Source organism: Eptatretus burgeri, chromosome 6 (assembly GCF_056783735.1).
Source record: "Eptatretus burgeri isolate ZD-2024b chromosome 6, Ebu_testis_v1, whole genome shotgun sequence".
Taxonomy (NCBI): domain Eukaryota; kingdom Metazoa; phylum Chordata; class Myxini; order Myxiniformes; family Myxinidae; genus Eptatretus; species Eptatretus burgeri.
In genome coordinates, this window is record NC_140966.1 from 46,343,427 (window position 1) to 46,353,861 (window position 10,435).

Consider the following 10,435-nt stretch of genomic DNA (forward strand, 5'->3'; position numbering starts at 1 on the left):
CAGGACAATTCTCAAATTTGTCATATGGAGAATCAGGAAAGTCTAGCATATTTATAAAGTAAAACTTTACTTAAACTGAAATTCATCTATACTTTCAGTTGTATATTACCATCGATATCGATATACTTTTTTTCATTATCAGATTCAACGACAACATTTTTTATATTAAAGGTAATTTTAAAATTATCGTTAACTACTATTGAACGAAATGTCATTTCACCTGATATATTAACATCCTTTATTTCATCAGGATTTACATCTTTAGGGTTGTTGAAAAAAATACAAATTTCTCCTTGCATATTACAGATGGTCTTATCTTTTCTTTCTAAAGCTTCATCCATAAGGTTTTTGTTCTTTGATACTTTTTCTTGTTTCATTGCTTTTTCTAGTTTTGAATATATTACTAGAAGGAGAGGAGAAACTTTTGTTAGAGATACTTTAATTGATATTCTACCAGGTTTACTAAAAGCCCTTCCACTGAAGGAAATTGAAGAACTCATATTATTTACCATAATAGTTTTTATCCAATAGTTGTTATATTTATCTTTGTTCAATTTTACATCCTTGACATATTTCTCAGTATCTTTAACAGATGAAGAGATTGATTGAAACTTGTCTTTTGTGTCTTGAAACATTGTATTTATTAAGTGAAAAAGTTGGAGGATAAAATGTTTTTAAGCACAGATTCACCTATAAATTAAACGAAATTTTCATCAAGAAAATTTTAGTTGAAGCAAAGTTTTATTCTATAAATATGGTGAATACAACGTACTGCGATGTTTGTAATCACAAATATAAACATTATAGAAAACACCTCCGAACCAACAAACACACATTTAATCTATTTCATCAAATATCTCCTCTTGAGTTGGAAAGAAAACATTGTGATATCTGTTCAAAGGATGTTTTGAAGAGTAGTTATAATAAACATCTTCAATCACAAAAACACAAGAAAAATGAGTTTAAAGTAAAGGGAGACTATTATATTGAAAACACTGATGGGGCATTTAAAGGGCATATAAAAATAAGGATTTTTCAATTTGGAGAACCCGGTCCATCATCAATAGCTGAATCAATTGAAATAGTGAAACCCGATGTTGAAAAATTTATTAAAAAGACATTAAAAGAAATGAAAACTTTAAAGTTTTATATGGGAGTGAAAATGAATATGAAAAGACAAGATGAAGAACATACTCCTTATATGAGAACAGGTCTTCATTTTATAACATCATTTCAAGATTTTTTGAATAGTGGGGTTTATGAAGAACTATCAAGACAAGAGGAAGATGTTGATAATACAGTGGTAGGAAGTGGATTCAATATTAAAAAAATCATCTTTTTAGATATACACATTCTAAAATCAAACCCTCTTAAAGCTTCTTCTTATATTGAATTACCAAAAGAAATAAAACTAAAGAAGGCAGTTGTTAATATTAAGAACAATGATAATAAATGTTTTCTCTGGTCTGTTCTTGCTCACTTTCATCCACCAAAATGTAATTCAGAAAGAGTAAAACAATATATGAAATATGAGAATACCTTGGACATTAAAGATTTTAAATTCCCAATGCCACTAACAGATATTCCTAAATTTGAGAAAAAGAATAATCTTTTTATTAATGTATATGGATTAACGGATACAAACAAAGTTCAAATATTAAAAATTTCAAACAACTATAAAAATGAAGAAACACACATTGACCTTTTATATTTTAGTGTTGGAAAGAATTCACATTACACATACATCAATAATTTATCAAGATTAATCTCTTCTCAGGTATTCAGAACAGCAAACAAAATATATCCTTGTAAGCGATGTCTTAATTCATTTCATACAAAAGAACGATTAGAACAACATTCAAAATATTGTAGTAATCATAAATCAGCTGTAATTACAATGCCTAAACCTGGTGAAAAGATTTCTTTTGAAGATTATAATAAATCTATCATGCACCCATTTGTGATATACGCTGATTTTGAATGTATCCTTAAAAAGATAAATACTGCTTCTCCTAATCCAAAAGAACCATATACAAATAAATATCAAAAACATATTCCTTGTGGTTTCTGTTATTATATCAAATCATCTGTTGGAGAAAAGTATAACAAACTTGAACATTATCGTGGAAAAAATGCTTCACAAGAGTTTGTAAAACGATTAGAAAAGGATTGTATAAGACTCACTAAATTAATGAAAGAAACAAATGAACCGATGAAATTAACCAAAGAAGAAAAATTAGAATTTAGAATGAACAATATCTGTCATATTTGTGAGGGGAAATTAAGGAGTCTAAAGTTAGAGACCATTGTCATCTTACTGGTAAATATAGAGGTCCCGCTCATTCCTGTTGTAATCTTAATTATAAATTACCTTCTTTTATTCCAGTCTTTCTTCACAACAGCGCCAACTATGATACACATCTATTTATAAATGAACTTTCAAAAACACCAGGGAATATTTCTGCCATAACAAACACAAGTCAAAAGTACATTTCATTTTCAAAAATGATATTCACAAAACCTTTAACTCGTATTAGGTTTCTAGATTCTTACAAGTTTATGGGAACACCACTAGCCTACCTCGCATCAAATCTAAGCTCCACGGACTCTTTTCCAAATCTTAATTCATTCTTTCCAAAAGAGGAAATTCTCACTAAAGAGGAAATTCAGATTAAAGAGAGAATTCAAAGTAAAGAGGAAACTCTAATTAATGAAGAAATTCTAACTGAAGATGAAATTCTAATTATAAAGAAAATTCGAACTAAAGAGGAAATTCAGATTAAAGATGAAATTCTGATTAAAGAAGGAATTCTTACGAGAGAGGAAATTCAAACAAGGAATGAAATTCAAAGTAAAGAGAAAATTCTTACAAGTAAGGGAATTTATCCTTATGATTATATGGATTCATTTATGAGATTTAAAGAAACACAACTTCCTTCAAAAGAAAGTTTCTATAATAACCTTTATGAAGAAGAGATAAGTGATAAGGAATATAAACACGCACAAGAAATATGGAAAATATTTAAGATAAAGAACCTTGGAGAATATCATGATTTATATCTAAAAACAGATGTTTTATTGTTAGCTGATGTGTTTGAGGCTTTTAGAACACTCTGTCATAATAAAAATTGTTATGGATTAGACCCTGCCCACTATTTCACAGCTCCTGGTTTAGCTTGGAGTGCAATGTTGAAAATGACAAAACAAGATATAGATTTAATCAGTGATGTTGATATGCTTTTGATGATTGAGAAGTCCAAGAGAGGTGGAATATCACAAGTATGTTCAAAAAGATATGCGAAAGCAAATAATAAATATCTCCCAAATTATGATAGTGAAAAAGATAGTAATTATTTGATGTATTTTGATGCTAATAATTTGTATGGATGGGCAATGTCTCAATCTCTACCTTATGGTAAATTAGAGTGGGTGGAAGAAAAGGATTATGAAAAGGCTTTGATGAATATTATTATTTCTTCTCAAGAGGAATTGAATGACGAAGAAGAAGGTTATTATTTTGAAGTTGATTTGAGGTACCCGAGTGTTCTTCATCATAAGCATAAAGACCTTCCTTTTGCATGTGAGAAAGAAACCCCAAAGAAAGAATGGTTCAGTGATTATCATAAAAGTTTTAATATTAAAGGCAAATCAACAGAAAAGTTATTAACAACATTCTATGATAAAGAGGGATATGTTTTACATCAGAGAAGCTTAAAACAGTTTTTGAGAGAAGGATTGAGAGTAGCTAAAATTCATAGAGTTTTAAAATTTAAACAAAGTCCTTGGGTGAAAAAGTATATTCAATTCAATACAGATATGAGAGCAAATACAAAAGTAAAATTTGAAGGGGACTTTTATAAATTAATGAATAATGCTGTATTTGGAAAGACTATGGAAAATGTTAGAAACAGGCAAAACATTAGATTCGCAACATCTTGGAAAGAAGCTTCGAGATTGATAAATAAACCAAGTTTTGAGAGAGAAGAGGTTTTTTCAGAGAACTTTTCTGCAATTCATATGAAAAAGGAAAGTATTGTAATGGATAAACCAATTTATATTGGAACAGCAGTTCTTGATTTATCAAAGATATTGATGTATGATTATTTGTATAATGACTTAAAGAAAGAGTATGGTGAAAATGTTTCATTGTTGTATATGGACACTGATAGTTTTATCCTAGATATAAAAACTGATGATGTTTATGAAGATATGAAGAAAAATATTGGAGTATATGATACAAGTAATTTCAGCAAGAAGAGTGAGTTATTTTCCAAAAAGAATGAAAAGGTTATTGGTAAGTTTAAGGATGAGTTGGGTGGAAAAGTAATGAGTGAGTTTATTGGATTGAGAGCAAAGGCATATGCTTATAAGTATGGTGAACAGATTCATAAGAGGTTAAAGGGAATAAAGAAATATGTAATAAAGAAATCAATAACTTTTAGAAATTATTATAATTGTTTGATGAATAAGAAAGAAGAATATAGGAAAATGAATACAATAAGAAGTTATAAACATAACATATATAGTGAAGAAGTAAATAAAAAGGCATTAGGAGCCTTTGATGATAAGAGATTTATTTTAGATAATGGAATAGATTGTGTTCCATATGGATATTGTATGATAGAGTAAGTAGAATAGATTGTGTTTTAACGATGGGAAGATGGGTTCGGGTTTTTTAAGGGCTACCGCCGCGTTTTTTCACAATATATAAATGGTTAAACCAAGTATTAATCAAACTAAAGAGTGGAGAAAATCTCAGTCTTGGTATATAAATGGAAAACATAATGAATGTGAAAAATATCAAATAAGTCTTATTGAAAAAATAACTAAAACAAAGGTAAATAAAACAAATAAGCGAATTAATTTAAAAACTAGTAAGTTAGAGGATGTAAAGAAAAAAATGAATATCCTTGAATGGACTGAAAACTTTGATGGTTATCAATTGAACAATGAAAAAACAATTTACTATAATCTCAAAATGAAATGTGGCTCAGGAGTTGGCCAGATGAGAGCATTAAGAGAAGTTTATCATTTCGTAATGGCACAAAAGGGGTACCTTCAAAAATATAAAGATTCAAATGTTTTGTTTGTCAATATTTTAGATGGGGATTATTGTGCAAAGAAAATTAAACTATTGAAGGAATTTGAGAATGAACAAATCTTTATAGGTTCAATGAGTGAGCTGTTCAACCCCCAGGTGTTCAATTCAATGAGGTTCAACCTCCAAGTTAAAAGGGGAGACAAATAAATATACCTTGGGATAAAAAGGGGGTTTATTTTTAGGGAAAAAAAAGGGAATCGCTGAAAATCCCCCATTCATTTACATGGGGAAAAGTGAGCCAGAATCAGTATTCTTACCCTACTCACGATGTCTCAAAAATGATACATGGCATGATGTCCCAAAATTTATTCATGGCATGGGAGCTCAAAAATGATACATGGCATGATATCTCAAAAATGATACATGGCATATCTCAAAAATGACACATGGCATGATGTCTCAAAAATGATACATGGCATGATGTCTCAAAAATGATACATGGCATGATATCTCAAAATGATACATGGCATGATGTCTCAAAAATTATACATGGCATGATGTCTCAAAAATGATACATGGCATGATTTCTTAAAAATGATACATGGCATGATGTCTCAAAAATGATACATGGCATGGCATCTCAAAAATGATACATGGCATGATATCTCAAAAATGATACATGGCATGGGATCTCAAAAATGATACATGGCATGATGTCTCAAAAATGATACATGGCATGGGATCTCAAAAATGATACATGGCATGATGTCCCAAAAATTATTCATGGCATGGGATCTCAAAAATGATACAGAGCATGATGTCTCAAAAATGATACATGGCATGATATCTCAAAAATGATACATGGCATGATATCTCAAAAATTATACATGGCATGATGTCCCAAAAATTATACCTGGCATGATGTCTCAAAAATGATACATGGCATGATGTCTCAAAAGTGATACATGGCATGACATCTCAAAAATGATACATGGCATGATATCTCAAAAATGACACATGGCAAATCTCAAAAATGACACATGGCATGATATCTCAGAAATGATACATGGCATGATGTCTCAAAAATGATACATGGCATGATGTCCCAAAATTTATTCATGGCATGGGATCTCAAAAATGATACATGGCATGATATCTCAAAAATGACACATGGCATGATGTCTCAAAAACGATACATGGCATGATGTCTCAGAAATGATACATGGCATGATGTCTCAGAAATGATACATGGCATGATATCTCAAAATGATACATGGCATGATGTCCCAAAAATTACACATGGCATGATGTCTCAAAAATGATACATGGCATGATTTCTTAAAAATGATACATGGCATGATGTCTCAAAAATGATACATGGCATGACATCTCAAAAATGATACATGGCATGACATCTCAAAAATGATACATGGCATGATATCTCAAAAATGATACATGGCATATCTCAAAAATGATACATGGCATGGGATCTCAAAAATGATACATGGCATGATGTCTCAAAAATGATACATGGCATGATGTCCCAAAAATTATTCATGGGATGGGATCTCAAAAATGATACATGGAATGATGTCTCAAAAATGATACATGGCATGATGTCCCAAAAATTATTCATGGCATGATGTCTCAAAAATGATACATCGCATGATATCTACAAAATGACACATGGCATGATGTCTCAAAAACGATACATGGCATGATGTCTCAAAAATGATACATGGCATGATATCTCAAAATGATACATGGCATGATGTCCCAAAAATTACACATGGCATGATGTCTCAAAAATGATACATGGCATGATTTCTTAAAAATGATACATGGCATGACATTTCAAAAAATGATACATGGCATGATATCTCAGAAATGATACATAGCATGATATTTAAAAAATGATACATGGCATGACATCTCAAAAATGATACATGGCATGATATCTCAAAAATGATACATGGCAAATCTCAAAAATGATACCTGGCATGATATCTCAAAAACGATACATGGCATGATGTCTCAGAAATGATACATGGCATGATATCTCAGAAATGATACATGGCATGATGTCTCAAAAATGATACATGGCATGACATCTCAAAAATGATACATGGCATGATGTCTCAAAAATGATACATGGCATGACATCTCCAAAATGATACATGGCATGATGTCTCAAAAATGATACATGGCATATCTCAAAAATGATACATGGCATATCTCAAAAATGATACATCGCATGGGATCTCAAAAATGATACATGGCATGATGTCTCCAAAATGATACATGGTATGATGTCCCAAAATTTATTCATGGCATGGGATCTCAAAAATGATACATGGCAAATCTCAAAAATGATACATGGCATGATGTCTCAGAAATGATACATGGCATGATATCTCAAAATGATACATGGCATGATGTCCCAAAAATTACACATGGCATGATGTCTCAAAAATGATACATGGCATGATTTCTTAAAAATGATACATGGCATGATATCTCAAACAATGATACATGGCATGATATCTCAGAAATGATACATGGCATGATGTCTCAAAAATGATACATGGCATGATATCTCAGAAATGATACATGGCATGATGTCTCAAAAATGATACATGGTATGATGTCTCCAAAATGATACATGGCATTATGTCGCAAAAATTATTCATGGCATGGGATCTCAAAAATGATACATGGAATGATGTCTAAAAAATGATACATGGCATGATGTCCCAAAAATTATTCATGGGATGGGATCTCAAAAATGATACATGGCAGGATATCTCAGAAATGATACATGGCATGATATTTCAAAAAATGATACATGGCATGATAACTCAAAAATGATACATGGCATGATGTCTCAAAAATGATACATGGCATGACATCTCCAAAATGATACATGGCATGTTATCTCAAAAATGATACATGGCATATCTCAAAAATGATACATGGCATATCTCAAAAATGATACATGGCATGGGATCTCAAAAATGATACATGGCATGGGATCTCAAAAATGATACATGGCATGATGTCTCCAAAATGATACATGGTATGATGTCCCAAAATTTATTCATGGCATGGGATCTCAAAAATGATACATGGCATGATATCTCAAAAATGATACATGGCATGATGTCCCAAAAATTATTCATGGCATGATGTCTCAAAAATGATACATCGCATGATATCTCCAAAATGATACATGGCATGATGTCTCAAAAATGATACATGGCATGATATCTCAAACAATGATACATGGCATGATATCTCAGAAATGATACATGGCATGATATCTCAGAAAAGATACATGGCATGATGTCTCAAAAATGATACATGGCATGATATTTCAAAAAATGATACATGGCATGATATCTCAGAAATGATACATCGCATGATATTTCAAAAAATGATACATGGCATGATAACTCAAAAATGATACATGGCATGATGTCTCAAAAATGATACATGGCATGATATCTCAAAAATGATACATGGCATGATGTCTCAAAAATGATACATGGCATGATATCTCAGAAATGATACATGGCATGATGTCTCAAAAATGATACATGGCATGATGTCGCAAAAATGATACATGGCATGATGTCCCAAAAATTATACATGGCATGGGATCTCAAAAATGATACATGGCATGATGTCTCAAAAATTATACATGGCATGATGTCTCAAAAATGATACATGGCATGATGTCTCAAAAATGATACATGGCATGATGTCTCAAAAATGATACATGGCATGATGTCTCAAAAATGATACATGGTATGATGTCCCAAAATTTATTCATGGCATGGGATCTCAAAAATGATACATGGAATGATGTCTAAAAAATGATACATGGCATGATGTCCCAAAAATTATTCATGGGATGGGATCTCAAAAATGATACATGGCAGGATATCTCAGAAATGATACATGGCATGATATTTCAAAAAATGATACATGGCATGATAACTCAAAAATGATACATGGCATGATGTCTCAAAAATGATACATGGCATGACATCTCCAAAATGATACATGGCATGTTATCTCAAAAATGATACATGTCATATCTCAAAAATGATACATGGCATATCTCAAAAATGATACATGGCATGGGATCTCAAAAATGATACATGGCATGATGTCTCCAAAATGATACATGGTATGATGTCTCCAAAATGATACATGGCATTATGTCGCAAAAATTATTCATGGCATGGGATCTCAAAAATGATACATGGAATGATGTCTCAAAAATGATACATGGCATGATGTCCCAAAAATTATTCATGGCATGATGTCTCAAAAATGATACATGGCATGATATCTCAAACAATGATACATGGCATTATGTCGCAAAAATTATTCATGGCATGGGATCTCAAAAATGATACATGGAATGATGTCTCAAAAATGATACATCGCATGATATCTCCAAAATGATACATGGCATGATGTCTCAAAAATGATACATGGCATGATATCTCAGAAAAGATACATGGCATGATGTCTCAAAAATGATACATGGCATGATGTCCCAAAATTATTCATGGCATGATGTCTCAAAAATGATACATGGCATGATGTCTCAAAAATGATACATGGCATGGCATCTCAAAAATGATACATGGCATGGGATCTCAAAAATGATACATGGCATGATGTCTCAAAAATGATACATGGCATGATATCTCAAAAGATACATGGCATGATGTCTCAAAATGATACATGGCATGACATCTCAAAAATGATACATGGCATGATATCTCAAAATGATACATGGCATGATATCTCAAAAATGATACATCGCATGGGATCTCAAAAATGATACATGGCATGATGTCTCCAAAATGAAACATGGCATGATATCTCAAAAGATACATGGCATGATATGTCTCAAAAATGATACATGGCATAGAATCTCAAAAATGATACATGGCATGATGTCCCAAAATTTATTCATGGCATGGGAGCTCAAAAATGATACATGGCATGATATCTCAAAAATGATACATGGCATATCTCAAAAATGACACATGGCATGATGTCTCAAAAATGATACATGGCATGATGTCTCAAAAATGATACATGGCATGATATCTCAAAAATGATACATGGCATGATATCTCAAAATGATACATGGCATGATGTCCCAAAAATTATACATGGCATGATGTCTCAAAAATGATACATGGCATGATTTCTTAAAAATGATACATGGCATGATGTCTCAAAAATGATACATGGCATGGGATCTCAAAAATGATACATGGCATGATGTCTCAAAAATGATACATGGCATGGGATCTCAAAAATGATACATGGCATGATGTCCCAAAAATTATTCATGGCATGGGATCTCAA